The sequence below is a fragment of the Cygnus olor genome, chromosome 1 (genome assembly GCF_009769625.2).
Source record: "Cygnus olor isolate bCygOlo1 chromosome 1, bCygOlo1.pri.v2, whole genome shotgun sequence".
Taxonomy (NCBI): Eukaryota; Metazoa; Chordata; class Aves; order Anseriformes; family Anatidae; genus Cygnus; species Cygnus olor.
In genome coordinates, this window is record NC_049169.1 from 44,324,846 (window position 1) to 44,341,727 (window position 16,882).

The 16,882-nt window shown below is 45.1% G+C and overlaps 1 protein-coding gene across 3 annotated transcripts in view; it reads left to right on the forward strand.

Annotated features, from left to right (window-relative positions):
- The window catches only part of GRIN2B (glutamate ionotropic receptor NMDA type subunit 2B), a 216,325-nt gene that overhangs the window by 23,458 nt on the left and 175,985 nt on the right, over window positions 1–16,882 (forward strand). Inside the window, exon 1 of one of the 3 annotated variants that reach the window (XM_040555133.1) lies at window positions 3,577–3,815. The exons of the other annotated variants lie outside the window; for them this stretch is intronic. The gene's annotated coding sequence lies outside the window, so the exon portion shown is untranslated. Of the gene's footprint in view, window positions 1–3,576; window positions 3,816–16,882 lie in introns of those variants that run through there. 3 annotated transcript variants of the gene reach the window in all.

Sequence of the window (16,882 nt, forward strand, 5' to 3'; positions counted from 1 at the left end):
TCTGGCAGGTATGGACTGGCACTCGTTCTGGCAGAATTAGTGGCATGGTGCTGTCTGGGAGTCAGGAGAATGACCCAAACAGGTTAATATCAAAACTACCCTTTTTGTGTTGGAAAAAAATAATCCAAACCAACCCACGCCTTATAGTTCAAGAGCTCATGGCTTAAGCCACAAACCGCCAGCTCCCAGCTAGAGTCGTGCATGGGCTTGTGAACTGGTGACCGTAAAAGTCGACCAAGTGCACAGTCGGTGCAAACCAGGCTGTGTACCTCCATGGTCCTGAGGTCACCTGCAGAGAAAAAAATCATCCGTGTGCTCAGAAACAAATACGTGGCACTCGGCAGTGTGCAAACAGCACTGTGATCTTCGTCAATTCAAACCACGGCTAATTTGGACCTCTCGAGGCAAGGCTGCGTCTTGTTTAGTGTTTGGTTTTCTTAGAAGCAGGAGAGAACACTGGCTGTGGGCAGGAGGAGAGGCTGACTGATGTTTCATTAATTCTTACACGTACACTGAATGCACTTCATGTGCAGGGAATAAAAATACTGCTTTCTCTGTACTTGGGGCCACTAAAATAGGGGAGAGGGAAAGGGTATGCATTCTGAAACGCACTGCTAGCTGATGCTTCCTAACGCAGAGGGTACTTGCAGACTGTGAGGTATGCTGGGTGGGTCTCTTTCCTTTCTAACGCAATCAAAGACAATGTTTCAGAGCCAAAAATACACATGGATTGATTAAGCTTCTGGGAAAAAGAGAAATTACGAATGAGAGCATTGTTACCGGCTTAAGGTGAAGACCTTAAGCTGAGCCTCTCTAAGCTGAGACCTCTGTAGCATTCGCTCACTGTACCTCCAGCCCCACTCACAAGAAATGTTCAAAACTGCAAAGAATCACTGAAAGTGGCTTAGGTGAAGTGCTAGGTTGCCAGCTCTGAACACTGAAGGTGCTTCCCCATTCCCCCAACACGTAGAATGTCATTGATGTGGGTGTGCATGGCTGTTCTGAAATGTTTATAGGGAAGAAACACTTTATGGGGAAAAATGGGAATTTGATTTTCATGGTCTGTTTGGTGGCTTGTCTCTGCTGATTGCTTACCACCAAAACAGGCATGGGGCCACCAGCTTGTCTGACCTGAATAATCCATGAGGTAGTTCTGTTGTTCTGCTCACCCCTGGCATGTTGGGCACACAGGAGCCCATACACAGCTGACTCTCCATGTGCCAAACTCCTAAATTACTTCTGAAGGTAACAGTCAGCCTGTACTAGTTTGTCTGCTTGTAGCTATCTCGTTGTGAGATGGGAACAATTCTCTCTTACCACACTCCTAGCCTGGATTTGAACTACCCATCAAGAAATGAATCACTCTGGGTACTACCATCCTTCACTGAACCTGCTTTACAGTCCATGTGTGAGCTTTGTATGCAATCTTTGTTTGTACAAAATGGTGAAGCTGTATGTCTAGAATCTACTTAGAGATGTGGTTAAGCCTTACTTGGATAAGTGCACTCTGTTTGGGGGCTGCAATTCCATGAGTGGGAAGGACTGGGGAGAGCATGGGGGAATGAACAAAGACAATGATCACAAATAGAGAAAACAAGACCTGTAAAGAAAGGTTGGGAGAGCCAGGCAAGTTCAGTCTGGAGAAAAGACAACTGTGGGTGTATGCCTAACTGTCTGCAAATATATAAAAGACCATTACAGAAAGAGGACAAGGGCCAATTATTTTCATTAGTCACCGAGGATAGATCAGGAAATAAATGAGTTTAAGATGAAGGAAAGAGAATACAGATTAAACATCAAATTAAATGATTACTGAACGAATGGTTTAGGTGATAGTAGAAGATGCTGATAAACGTGGCAGAATGGCTGTGACTGAAGCTATTTAAAACTAGATGTAGGTGCTGAACTATCAGGATTGTATCTAATAAAGTCTGTCTCCAGTGAACCATAGATCATGATATTTGCATGCCTAGCCAAATAACTTTGGATGAGAGTTAATGAGATAATTTGTTCTGTGTGCAGGAGCGAGGGATTGACTGCCCCATTTGTGGAAACCCTCCCCAAGTGAGTGGGTCTGACACTGGCCCTGTGCTTTAAATCTCATTTGGTACGTGTAGGAGTGAATATGAGTGATGACTGGTGCCACAGCTTGGTTTCCATTCACAAAGGGTATCAGAAGCTCCTCAAAGCTGTCCAGTTTTAAAAACCTCTGGTATGTTGTGACAGCATGTCAAGACCTAGGGAACTGCTAGAGCTTCAGTGTAGCGGTCTTTGCAAGTGGGGGTTTCCAAACCTGTCCTGCGTGATGTTTAGAATTTGCAGGTACAATTCTTGAATCCTGGAATAAATTGAGCTCTTCTAGATTGAGACCATGTCCCTTTACTTAGGAAACTTCACCCCTCTGTAGCCATTGCTTTCAAGGTTTTACACCCTCACAACGTCTAAGGGTGTAAAACATGCTCATGTGCCCAAACGTGATACCGCAAGGGGAGGTGACGTACATCATTGCGTACTGAACAAAGTGAAAATAAATGCCTTGCCATTCTATGATGTCATTCTTCTGTCTTGCAAAATGAGCTACAGTTTAAAGGTGCCTTATCTTCACTCACCTTTGCTGCTTCCAGAAGATAATTTGAGATTCTGGGGAGCTATAAGCATAGTGATTTCTGAGAATCATTGCTTCGCTCAAGCCATCCTTTGCAGTTGCATCTCTGTGCTCTGAGTTGGAGGATCTTCCTGTGTAGAATTGGGTTTTGGATGGGAGGTCTTATTAATGGGTTCAGGGAAGGGTCTCCTCACTTTGAATCATTAGAGGTTCCCCTGCAGGTAGCTGAGAGAGGTGAAGGTGCCATTTTGAGACTGTGAATTCGGCTAGCACTGGAGGGACGTATGGTGTGAGCTTAAGCCTATGCCAGTTCATATCCTCCTGTGCATCAGCAGAAAGGGGGACTACGATACAAGTCCCCATATGATAAAACAATTTTTTAGCAAAGCATCAACCCTGACCTCTGATGTTTTTCGTGAGAATCAGGAGTTTTCTGTGCAGGTGTTCAGGACAAACTCAAACTCAAATGGAGGAAATGACATGCTAAACTGTCTTTGTTATTATACTTGGATTAAACATTTTTATTTCACCTCTTCTCCTAATCTCTTTGCTAGGGTTGCCATGCACTGTTGAAGAGCTGGTACGCACAACTCTTTTTTTGTGGACATATTGTTTCTTGCATGTATGACCTCTGAAGAATTTGGAGGATTTTGCAAAAGGAAACAAATGCATGACTTATGAGTTCAGTATTTCAAAGCAGACCAGAAGGTGAGATGGTTACTAGGAGCCAGCTGAGACAGATAAGGTTTTGTGTCATGAACCTGCTGATAATTTACTAGCACAAATGCCATGTCCTACATCACAGCTGATTGCCTAATGAACAGAAAATTGTTTTCAGGTGATAGGCATAATAGCCTAATGATATCTGGAGACAGCTGTGGCTGTGTATTGCTTCCAGCTATTGGCTATGAGCAGGACACAGAGGGATGTGAACGGGTGAGAAGAAAATCTCAAAATCTACTGTTGTAGACTCATGTAATAAGGGACCATGGTTCCTTCTGTTGTGTGGGCTCTCTGCTTCACCAGCATCCCCTGCTGGGAATAAGGTCCTGGAAATGCCCTCTGATTCTTGGGGCAATTCTAAATCTTCAGCGTAGGGGACTTTTGAAGTTTGGGTGGTGAGAAGAGCGGCTTCAGTGATGTGTGGAAAAGCATACGTATGCTGACAGCCATTCCAGAAGGGTCACTGCTGCGGATCTAGTTGTGCCAGGTAATGCAGAATGTTAGTTAACTGCAAACAACTAGGGGATGTTTGTCACTGGACTTTGCTGATTAATGCATTTCAAGTCCGTTGTGGTGGAGGAAATGCGCACAAATGCGCTAACTCACAACTACTTGTACGTAGGCATGAGCTTGCGTGGAAAGCACACAGGAGCGATCTGCACGTCCCTGTGCCCCTCTCTCTCCTCCTCTATGTTTCTCTGGTATCGCTGGCTGCTGTACTCACTGGCCTAAGCATCTCAGGGGAGATTCCCTCGTGTCAGACGTGTTTCAGCAGAGTTAAGCTGAAACATCAGAGGCTGACAATCCCCAAAGGAGAGTCTAATGAAAGTGACAGAATGACGTAATTCGTTCTCTTAGTCTTTCCTCTCCAGCTCTTCATGTCTTTGGTACAACTTAAATTTCTTCTAATTTTATTACTGAATAATTAAATATTATATTTAATTACAATCGCAAAGATAGCGTACTGAAACCTTGAAAGTCAAAGTATAAAAGCAGTTTGGATGTGGTCTGAGGTGCCACATATTCAAGTATTTTGAACGGAAGCTTTTAAATTTCCGTCTGAAAGTAACAAAGTGGTAAATGCCACAAAAGCATAAACGGAATCTTAGAAAAGACATTAAGATCGTTTCATTACGTGATGGGGGGCCTGTGCTCTAAACAGGAGGAGATAAAAGCTAAGTAGCTTAGAAAAATAGGATAGCTGTGGGATGGCTGCCTCTAAAGATATAGCGCCTCTTACAGAACGATCTCTCTGTATCCCTCATTTGAAAGTTTGCAAAGAGTTATTATTTTCTGAAAAGTCGTCTTTTCTGAAAGTTTTGCAAGCATTCAAACCAGGGATTCAGAGTGAGCTGTAAGGATTGTGCTTCATCCCCTTTTAATTTGAACCATTTCAATGGGAAGTAAAGGGTTTAAAAGGCTCTCTGAACCACAGGGATCGGGGAACTTTGCAGGAGCTAAATGCCTGTGCCTCTGCGCTCTCTGAAGCAGGAGCTGCATGCCCGCAGTGGTGTCTGATAGGATCAACTCTTTCTGTGCAATGCTTGCTTTTCTTTTTTTTTTTTTCTTTTTTTTTAACTGGAGGGAAGAATAACTTTCGAAGACCAGGAGGTGTACAGTGGAAGATGACTGTTGGTTAATGACATACCTCACGCTTTTTGTTAGGACATTGAAGTGAAATTGTGTTCCTTGCTCACTGCTTCTCGGAGAGACCCTCAATTTCAGCTTGTGATGTCAGAGATGGTGATTAAGACTTCTGACACGAGAGGTTTGTAATGGAGCAAATGTGGCAGAAAATGGATTTACTGCCCCACAGAAAAATATCAATTTCATAGACTTTGCTATTTCTGTGCTGAAATTAATTAGAGCACTTGGTATGTTTTCATTTAAAAACAACAAAAAAAAAACCCAAACCACCACCAAACCAAAAAATGGAGAAAAGCACAGAATGCTTAGCAGCCTAGTAAACAGAAAAGTGACTAGGTTTTGGGTGATACATTCCTGTTCTGAGCATTTTGGAGTGGGGACGCATTCTAGCTAACTTGAGGGCCTGGGCTCCTGGGTCCTCTGCAGTAATGCTTTCTCAGTTGGAACTTTTCCAGTTGGAGCCGTTCTACTTTATATAAATGCCTATTCATTGCGCTGGAGAGGGAGCGCTCTAAAGACTGGGTTGTGGAGGTAGTTTGTTTCTTTGGCCTGGTATAAAGTAATTACTTTATATGAAGGGAAATGACTTCAGCGTGAAAGAAATGGAGAAGCAGTCTCCGTAGCCCAGAGGCTGTGGAGTCTTCTGAGATATGGGAGACACAGGAGCTAATTACTCCTCCAAACTAGCAGTGCAGGTTTGTTCTTGTTCCGCTTTGGGTGCGTTCGTATTTCCCAATCACAACAATTTTTTTTTTTTTTGTATCCAGCTCCAGTGCTGACCCCAGGTGGGAGAAAATGTGATGGGAGGAGCTGAATTCCCAGGGAACCAAGACATGATCCTCAAGCAATTGCTCTTAAACAAAGGCTGAGGGATGAGAACTACAGAGACTCTGTGACAGGAAACCAGAGTTATTGAAAAATTTCCTCATTTTCTGTGACTTTCTGTGATGTGCAGGCAGCTCTTTAAAGCTGTCTCTAGATCTTTAAAATCACTTGAGATTTTCATTCCTGCAATTCGTATCCCTTAGTGTATCCCCTCTCGTTGTTCGTTATATGTTGGCTTTTATAAGCTTGGTGAGATGTTTCCCTTTTATATAGGAAGGGGAGTGTTTGCAAAGCTAACGCTAACTGTGGGAGATTTCTTTCCAGAGGTTCTCCACTGAGTCAGGGGAGAAAGAGCACGGGGGGTCCTTTGAAGGGCAGCATAGAACAGGAGCCCAGTGGATGTGCTCCAGCTTGCTCTTTGGAGAAACTAATCTCTCTTGACTACGAAGACAGCTTATGCAGGCAAGCTTTCTGAAAGACTTTAAGACAACAGTTTGTTCTGTGTATGTGCGTGTTAAGGGGGTACTACTAGGTTGGGGGCTGGAAGAAGCATGAGCTGTATTAAACTATCCCTCTTTCACCACCCAGTTTGGAACAGTTAGGAGCCAGGAGGAACTGAAAGTCTACTAAGCCTGGGTCCTATGCCGTGTGTTTTTCCACTGTAAGAAAATTGGCTACTTGATAGTCCATCTCTTTTTGAATATGAAGGCTTGGAGATCCCTCAGTCTGGTTCTGATGTTAATGGTTCCCAAATGTGATTTGAATTTGCAAGAAACGGTAATGTGTATATAACTGATTCGTTGCTGGGCTGTGTGAACTGATTTCTGGACTCCTCTGACCTTAACTTCAAGCCATGGAGTAGCAAGTTAGTAGAAGAGCTCCCTTGATGTGACCAGGTATCATAGGGCTGGTCCTTGGCATCCCACAGAGAACTGTCTCTCAGGATGCTGCAGGAAAGTTAAGGAGAGATGGCCAGGGCTTACTTCATCGTTAGCCAATGCTTCCCGGGAGGGAGCTGGTATAAGAACAACATTTAATAATGCATCTTTGTACATCTCTGCCTGCACGTATTTAGAAGCAGTGCCTGTTTCCACCAAGGCAGATGTTTCATAAGAAAATATTGCTTGCATGATGAAGCATAAAAATCGAACAAAACAGATAATTAGCGCTAAAGTTTGCCCCAGCAGTCTGTATCCTCTTAAGTGCATAGGGTAATACTGATATCTGTGTATGTTCTCTGAAATAAGTCTTCCCTGATACTGTAGTTTGGCAACTGTGGCAGAAGAAGTTGTGATGTGTACCTACAGAAGGATTTAGCTGCAGACCAGAGACTGGACTCAATACCCCTTTGAAACTGGGTAGAATCTTGGCATTGACTCTGCTGAGGTCTGGATCAATTTTGGGTGCCTGCTATGTGATACTAGACACAAGTACTTGCAATACATATTTTTTTTGAATCAGCTTCATTTCAAAGTATTACTGTTTATAAACTCCTTTGTGTTCTTCATCTGAGGAGAATCTCAGTTATTGAAGTATTTTCTAGGTTGCTGTTTTGATGCCTGCAATGAATGCCATATAGATTCTTGATATTAGCTGCATACAGTGGCTGCTACGTCTTTTGCTTTTGATAATTTCCTTATTTTTCAAGCATGATTTTTAGTGATAACCAACAGATTCATCAATGTTTCTTTTGCTGTATAAATAATCATGTGTTTTCAGGACAATCTATTGGACTGCTTTTCCTGCAGTATAAAACAGCAGTAAGTATAGAATATGGTTGAGATTCAGTTTGGGGATCAGATTAAGTTGTCATGTTCCTTCCCCCAAATCCTCATGGACTGTGTCTGGAGGAGAAAAATCAATGACTTTCTGGTAAGAACTACTTAAAATGGCTGTATTTGGCATCACTGTGTTTTCCATTTGAACAGAATCTGAGACTTTTAAAGCAACTTAATGGTATTTTCTTGTAATCTGAATGACTTTGGAAGAACAATATAAAAGCGTTTTAAATGCTGTAGGACAAAACTTGCTGGAAAATCAAATAATTTGATTTTACCATCAGAGATCCAGAGGGAGAAGAAAAAATAAAGGTTTAAAGACCTAAATTCCCTTTAAAAGTCCTCATTTCCTTTATTATAGAATGTAAGAATATGCAGTGAGATTGAAGAAAATAGCAGAAAGAGTGTTTGGTCCAGTGCTCCTCCTGAATGTGATGAACTTACACCTTGTTTAGAGAAGTTCATATGCAAAAGACTTATCTTGAACCTTGGCATTACTGAAATATCATGTCTATTACACCTGCTAAAAAAAAAAAAATGTAACTTGGACAAAAGAATCTAGAGATATGCTGTCATTTCACTGAACAGACTCTCTATATAGAGAGGGCAAATTTTGAGTAGAAGCAGCAGGTTAAGCTGTGCCTCTTAATATTGCTGGAAATAAGACATTATACATTCATGCCAGTAAGCAGAAAAGCATACTGGGGAAGAGCTTTGCAACCTTGAGCACCACTTGCAGTATGCTTAGTGGATGAAGTTTTTTTGGTGCAAAACCAGAGGACTTAGTGAAGATGTAATTGAGAATCGTCTCTTCGTGCTAAAGCAAGATGGTGAGAGCTGTTTTAAGATTTTTCTTGGCCATAGGCAGCTCCCAGGTGGCTGAAGCCAAGCTGACCTTCTTCATCCTGGCAGAGCTGGTCCAGTATATGCTGATCAGCATTTGGCAGAAAGTGCCCATCCTTGGTCTGTGCCAGCAGATACAACCAGGTGGGTTGGCTGGAGATCCTCTCCTCTAGATGCATGCATAAGTCTAGTCTCTGTTTTGGGCTAAAAGCATCCGTAGATCTTCTGACCTAGCCTCCTCCAAGGAGGACCCATTGGCTTCAAGTCAGTGCAAACTGTAGAGGTGAGAGTGTGCATCTGTGCCCCCTTGCATTTTCTGAACATCCAAGGAATGGGTACTCTTTGCGGCTTTGTACTTTTGTTCAGTCCACTTGATTTTCCCTCTGCTCAAACTGATCCTGTTACTTGTAGCTAAGATCTTTGCAATGGTGCTAAATGCTGTCATAAATCCAACCAATTCACATGCTCTATGGCTTTTCAAGTGATTTGGGTTGTGCTAAGTCTCTTCTCTCACTCCTTTCTGTTGGCAGATAGGATGGAGAAATTAAGCAAAAACTCCTTGCTGCTGGTGTGGAGGAAGTGGGCTGACATGGGTCATGAGAAGAGGTGGTGGCAGATTTATGCACCTCCTTGGACTTTCACTGGCAGTAAATTGCACTCCGATCCTGGGAAAGCCTGGACTGTGAGGGACTGAGAGAACTGGCTCATAAATTTCCTTGCACCAGCAATATATATGCATGGGAGAGGGTAGGAGGGAGTTGCCGATATATTTTTTTTTTTTTTTTCTTCCCCCCCCAGGTTTTGTTGGGAGAGAGAGCCTGGTGCTGCAGCCTGCTTGGTGCGGGTAGGTGCCTCTCCCTGCACCTAGGACCTAGAGCAGAGGGGGAGCAGGGACTACCAGAGGCACAGCAGCAAGGACCCCCTGCCTGCTTCATTTAGAAACTGCTGAGCTGCGGCTGCCCTGTGGCCAGGGGAAGCAGGAGTGCGCTGAGCAGCATCTCCCGCATGGAGCTGAACTGCCGCGGAGGCGATGCATCAATGCTGCCCTCACCTTTTCCTTGCTCCTCCATCCTCTTTTGCCCCCTCCTTCAGGCTGGAGAAACACAGTTTGGTGCCGTCCCCACCAGCTGGGGTGGTTTGCACAAACGTGAAATCTCACAAAAAGGCTTTGAAGAAGCCTTCTCCCCCCATCCTTTGGGATGAAGGAGGGGAGCCTGGACACCTCCATTTAGGAAGCTAATGCACGGGTTATATAGGAAGGTGCTGTGCTGCTTGGAGGGTGCATACTGAGAGAGGCAGCATTTCTGCCTGCATACTAGTGGCACGTTTGCCTGATGCTTAAGTTGTACTTGCCCACTGCTCCCTGCTGCTCTTTCAGGGCTTTGCACAGCTCTCCAAGGGCTACTGTTTTTTTTCTGAGAGCAGCGGGGCCTGATGCGAAACCCTTCTAGAGCGACACGACGCTGATACGCTACCAAAGCCCAGCTGCAGCGTTGGAAAACCCTTTGGCAGTTTTCGGTGAGGGGCTGATGCTGAGGAGAGGTGTGTGAAAAATCCATATTGTCTTGCAAATTTAGGGATGCGCTGTGGCTTCATTCTGATGACAAACCCCGTGCCTTTTCTTTGTGAGAGTATTTCCATTAGAAATCAAAGAGATTTGAGATATATAGCTGGCTAAGCAGTCATACCTCAGAATAGGATTTGGGGATTAGCAGAGTGGATAATAAATTGAATAGTAGGAGTTAAAATCAGACTGCACTCGTAAAGAAAGCAAAGATGAGAGGTACACCCCTGGAAAGCAGTAATGCCAGAAATGACGCTGGGGTTACACTGGTGAGCAAATGAGATATGGGTTCACAATACAATGCGGCAGCAAAGAAGCTGATGTGATTTCTGGGTTGCATAAACAGAACTATTGCATGTTGGAGCAAGGGAATGTTTTCTACGTGTTTATAGTCATGTTTTCATGCACCTGGTCTGAGCGTACCTAGGCTATCGAGTTCATTTCTGGAGAACTCAGTGCCCCAAAGATTGCAGCAAATTAGAACAAATTCAGTGGAGCAACAAAAATGATTAAGATGCTGGAGGGATTGATCTAAGAGGGGAGATTAAAGTAACTAATTACATTTAGCTTGGCCAAATGACAATTAAAAGGGAGATGTGATGACTGCCTTAAAGTGTGTGCTTAAGAATGTAAACACTGCAGAGAGGGAAAGGGAGTGAAGAATCGTGGAGCACTGCTGCTTCGATGCCCGGTCTGTGCAGTGCGGGGAGCAGTGCAGGTGCCGAAGCAGAACCGGAGGAGGAGGAGCTGTAACCAAACAATAGCAATAGAGCGAACACGGGGAAGTGCAGAATAGACAGCATGGTCCCTGCTGTGCAACGTGGCAGAGGGTAAAGCACTGCTTCCTGGGAAGTGATAGTGGTCTCAACAAAAGTAGCCTTAGGAGCTTTGCTGTAAGAGAAGAGGAGGGAAAGGATTCAGCATTCCCACAGGAGTCCTCCCCATCCAATTTGCAGGGCATGGGGCGAAACTATCTGCATGTCCTTTTGGCTGTGATTATGCATCTGTCTTGGGGTGCGGTTTCTTTAATAAAAGCCCTCCCAGCTTTTACAGGCTGGAGGGGGAGCAAGCCAAAGGGATGGGGTTGGATGCTGTCAGACACCAAGTCCTGTAAGAAAGGCTAAGAGTCTTTCAGTGGCATGTTCGGTCTAGGGGAACAGCAGCTGTGGGTGGAAACCTGACTGTCGGCAATCCAAAAAGGACTGTTATAAAAAGAGGACAGGGGCCAATTATTCTCTTTAGTCACTAAGGATAGATCTGGAAGTAAGTGGGCCTGTAGCTGAAGCTACAAAATGAGGATCCCTGTGAGGGAGAGTCTAAATGTTAGATGGCACAGAGGCTAGGAGGGGAGTTGTGTGAGTATAGATACTGGGGGTGACAGTAGACACCCACTTACAAGCAGATGACATGGGCATCAGGAAATCAATCTCATTTCAGCAAGGGGGTGGTGCCCAAACCAGCTGCTCTGCCATGGAGGGCTCATCTAATTTCAGTGATTTCAGAGTATTTAAAAGGCTTTTGGGCTTGTAAATGAGCCGGTGCTGTGGTGCTTTTTCCATACAGGTTATTTGTTTAGGACACATTTGTTAGTGTTTCTGTTTAATTATGTTTTTGTCTTTGATGCATCTGTTTGAATGCTTCCTTTTGCAATGGAGGGATTACAGATGAAATGAATGCTTTTTATTAAAAAAAAAAAAGGCAATGAGAAACTAGTTCCAGTGAGAGTAGATTAGCTGTTCTTTTTCCCTTTTGGTGTGAACCTTTCTCGAGGTATGAAATAGCTTAATTAGCTTAAAGAAAAAAAAAGTCTGTGCAGTAATATATCTCCTTGTTTTGACAAGCCCAGGAAAATATCAAGAAGCAGAAGCTCTTCTCACAGTGCTTCTCATCTAGTTGTAACTAAGAAATCCTGCACGTTTTCTCATAGAAAGTCCATTTTTTCAGATGTCAGGTGGATATCGCATGCCTGGAAATGTTAATTTCCTGAACAGCTTTTAAAAGCGAGCAGTAGGGAATCTCTGAGGGAAACGAAGAGGTGAGGATGAGAAGAAGAGCCACGCGTCTGCGCAGCATCTCAGCTGGTGGCTCCAGTCTCTCTGGGTAAATGGCTCTGTCGTGCCTGATATAAAGAGCATCACAAATTTATTCTTTTGTGATACCCGATTGGAGGGCTGTTTGTAAAATAAATGCTTCAGATTCGTTCCCTGTGTGACAGCGACTGTGTCCCAGTGACACAGCTAGTTCCTGGGCAATTTTAAGAAGGAGTTCAAAGAGTGACAGGAACCCAGCATCAAGAAAACAGATTTTTGCTGTAAACTCAGAAGAGCACCTTTTTAAGGCAAAGGCTGAAGCACTGCAGGCAAGTGGGGTAATGCTGTCCTGGGCTATAGAGAAGACTTTTCTTGCAGTATAGATAGGAGGCAGGTCAGAGGGATCCCATATCTGACTTTTCCATGCATTATTCATCGTGCTTATTCAGTTAATAAATAGCTGTGCTCATTAAAGCTGTTTCCCTTCCCTGCCCCAGCAGTTTGTTCTTGCAGCAGTCTGGCGACGTCATGCAAACCCACTGTCGTTGCTGGCTGAAGACAGCGTATCAGGCTGTCATTGACATGGCTGGAGCGCAGGCACCTCTCCTTCTCCCTGTCCAACTACAAGCAGTAGCCTCCTGTGAACGCGGCCAGCTGGGGGCAGCCACATCTAAAACCATGGTAACAGGGTTTGTCAGAGCTCACGGACAAATTGCCCAGCATACGTGTTCGTCTGTGGGTTGGGATGAGGGATGTGCACACAGCAAAGCTGTGTTCTGAAGTTGTGCTTTCTTTTGTGTTTGTGAGGTCCATGGGACTTTGCAGCTGATGATGCCATAGAAAAATACTTGCTCTTCACTTGGTCTTGACTTGCAGAGCTCTATCCTTGGCATTCTTCAGTGGTTTGGCACTTTCTGAAAGAAATAAAGCAGAACCATTGTACAGAGCAGTAAAGCACTTCTCAAAGCATATTCTGATGAAGTCAGCTCCTTGAACAGCTGTGACATGGACAGGGAAGCAGTCAGAAATACAAAAAGGGAAATGTCATGGGAGATTCATGCTGGGGAATAGAGCTCTGTGATGGGGCTCTAGTCCTGCAAGTTCTAACCCTAGGGAAGTTATCAGTGCTGTTACCTCCCAGGCTCCCAAGGTTCAGCAGCCAGTGTTAGATTTGCAGATGTCCTACGTGATACAGGATTTTAGATACAGCCAAATCCTGTGCCCTCTGTGAAACAACCGTGGGGCATGTTGTTTTCCTCTAAGCTTTTGTAATAACTTTTAACTACCTATGTATATATTTATAGGTAATACTATGTTTTTATCCTTTGGAATGTGGCTGCTGGGCTGGTGCTATTTGTGACTTGTTAGTGCCAGTGCAGTGTCCGCCCTGTGCCCAGAATCTGTAGGGTCTGTACAAAGAACTACACTCCTGTTGCTGGTGTGCTGCATGATGGTGAAGAACTTGGTCTGGGTCTCTCTACAGAAGAACATCTTTATCTTTGAGTTAGCTTTGTAAAAATTAAGCTGTTATATCTGAAAAATAGTGAAGACTTCCATCCAGAAATGGATATGTATAAGCAATACGAGAGGGTTAAGAAGAAAGTCTTTTTTTTCCTTTTTTTCCCAGAGTGTCTCAGAATGGCCAGAAGCCTCTGAGAAGAAGCTGGAGTGGAGCTGTCGTTTGAAAATACAAAAGCTTTGCCTAGATGTCATCCTCCTCCTTTGTGCAGCTCCAGGAAAGGGCTATTTGGGAGCAGATCCAGCTTGGGTGCTGGCTTAGGAAGAGCAGAGCTGCCACAGACAGCAGCTGCTCTGGAGGTTGTGTGTGTGGGGTCAGCAAGCAGGAGCTGCTGTGGATGTGCAAATGCATGCGTGCCCATGCCGCTGCTAGCAGCTGGCTGTCCTGTCCCTTGCTGTGCTGCACTACTGCCTGATGAAGTTTCCTGCACCCAAAGGGCCACATACCTGCGTGCACCCAGCCAGCCCTGCTGTGCTTGCATGTGCGAGCACTGGGCAGCACCAATGTAGGGTGTTCTGACTTGCTTCCTGCCTGACAGATGGTAAAGCTGATCGCTGGAGGCAACCATTGGTCTACTCCAGACTGGCTTCAGGAGCTACATGCAGGGAAGTGCAGGCCATCAGAGCTGCAGCTTCAATGTACACACACTGCTGTGTGACTTTATAGTGCTCAAGAGGCGTGGACTTTATTGTATGAGATCTCTGAGCAATGTCTTGTCATTTCTGAAGAAGATACTCATTATACCCACCTTCCATGTGTCCCTCAGCTTGCAGTGGGAGCCAAGGTACATAAGCCGTGCCTTTCCCATACCCTTTTTCTGCTGGTTTTAAATATCCATCAACAACTTTTTTTTCCCTATGCAGTGCTGCTGGTTGGAAAAGCTGATGGCACCCAAGGTGAATCACTACGTGTTGATGTATTTACTTTACCTGTTGCTCTGTAGAAGCCTGCAATCCAGACATGGAGGCTTTAACAGCTCCCTGCCAATCAGATTAAATATTTAGCAGCAATAGGTTCTGGGCATCACATTCCTGACAGTGTGTTTTCATGCATCATTTGCTGTAAACGTTGGGAGACTTTTAGCTACAGTTTGCAAAGTAGCTGCCTCTCCCTTCTCTCTCCGATTTTCACTGTTCCTCTGACTTCACCCTCATTCTTGGCTCCACTTTTTCTGCCCTTCTGTGTCCTTCCCCTTGGCTTTTCCCCCCTCTTTCTCTAATCATTATTTGCTGCTGTGTGGTTGTGTATGCTGCACCTGGAATGGGTGGCTGAGTGTGATAGAGGAGTGGAGGCACTGACTGCATCTAGCTGAGCATTCCTGCTCCAGAAAAGCTAACATGACTAGAGGTGGGTGCAGGCTGATGGCCCTTCTGGAGAGTGGGTACCACCTGAGCCAGGGAAGCACTCTGAGAACAAGGAAAAAGAAACTTTCTCCTTTATTCCTCTCTCCATCATACAGCTCTTCATGTGTCAGCCAGTTTAGGGCTGTGACTATTGGGTAGCCTCTATTAAGTCCATTTCTGGATGAAAACTTAGGAGAAGAGGGGATAGGCTCAGTCATCCAATGGGAAGCATGGCCACATCCATCCCCTGCGGTGTCCCCTTGTTTCACCAATGGTGGGCTTGCAGATTTCTGGGTCAGCTGTGCCCACACAATTGGCTGACACTCACAGTATGGTGATGAGGACCACCAAAACCAAAAATCCAATTAAGATGGGGTGGGGGAGAAGGTGGGACCGCTCCAGCTGAGGTTTCTATATGTGATTGTATTTTCCATGCTGCCAGAGATCTGCCTGCTGGAACATAGAAAGCACTGCAGAAGGTGCAAGGACCTTCCTCTTGTTCCTTAAGTGTGTTGGACAACCACAGGTTTCACTTGTGCAAAGTACATTTGGCTGGCCATCATCTGAAATTTCAGGCATGGTGTCTAAGGTGGTGGCCCTCTAGAGGGGATGTTTGAAACATGGACGAGCACCAGCACTTGCAGTGGTTCTGAGATGATACTGGGGTGGAGAGGGTAAAGTCTGGGCTAGTGAGCTCCATGGGCTGGTACTCTGCATGTCTTCTGCTGCAGAGTCTTCTCTAGAACTTGCTCTTCACCCATTGCTCGAAGTGTTTTAATGCTGTTCAGATGGTTTGACTCATTATCCTGCTCCATTCACTGATACATGCATCTTTTTCTCTGCTGTTGCTACAAAGCAAGTTCCCTGTCTGAACGTGTTTTTGTAGCCCAGGGTTGCTGGTACACCCAGAAGTCCTGTAGAGAAGGTGTGTGGTTCTTACCACCTCTGTGTGATTGCTGTTCAGCATCCCCTGCCTTCTCACACAGGTACCCAGCTGTGACTGCCCCAGCAGTCCTGTGCTGCCAGTCCAGGAGACATGTACTAGTGCCAGGGCCAGGTTTTCCAGGAGGGCTTCTCTCCCCACCATGACCAGTTTCCAGCTATTTGGTGAAGCATCGTCCTCTTCACTTCATGTTTCTGTTGGCATGGGATGTGTCCTCTGTTCGTGCCACCATTACTGTTGCACCAGTGTGCACCTGAGGGTGTGAGGGAGATGACTGTCTCCTCATGGCCTCTCTGAAGGGATGGCTGGGGAGGTGCATTGCTCTGAAAGCTGACAAAATGGGATGTATGTGCATGTTTATGAGATTATTTTTGCTTATGAGAGAAGTGGCGGCCCTTCAGGTAGAAGGAAGAGGAGATCGGGCACATCAGGCCAGAGTGGCTGGATAAGATGGCTCTTCTTTGCTCTGCTGCAGTAGTCACTGAAGCCTTTTTGGCTGGGAGTCTGCTGGGATGGGTGATGGCAGGCCAGATGATTTGAAGCAGGGACATGAGCTTTTGGAAAACTGCTTCAACAAAGAAGAGTGAAAGACACCTGTGAATTCTGTAAAGTGTAATAACTATTGATGGGCAAACCAGCCTGCTTCATTTCTTGTTTTATTTCTTTTTTTTCCCTCTTTCCTCCTCATTGCTCTGGGCCTCTCCAGTCCATTGCCCTGCATCTGGTGGCTTATTTCCCTACAGATGTCATCTTGGCAGTAACTCATGCCTGAGCACCTCCCTTGGGGAGTTTGTGCACTGCCTGAGTGCTTTTCTTTCCCTAATGTCAGGACACCTGTTTATTTTTTTCCCTGTATGTATGTATACTTTTAGGCTGTTGCTCTTCATAAATAAATAAAAATTGTAGCAGTGGGGGAACCTGTAAGGCAGATGGATCTGGAGAAGGTGGTCCCTTAGCCACATGGCAGAGCAGGCTGGGTAAATGATTTGGCCGGTGGGGCTGCACAGCTTGCCCACCAGCTCACCTCAGCTCTGGGGCCAGGGGCTCAGCCATGGTCTTATA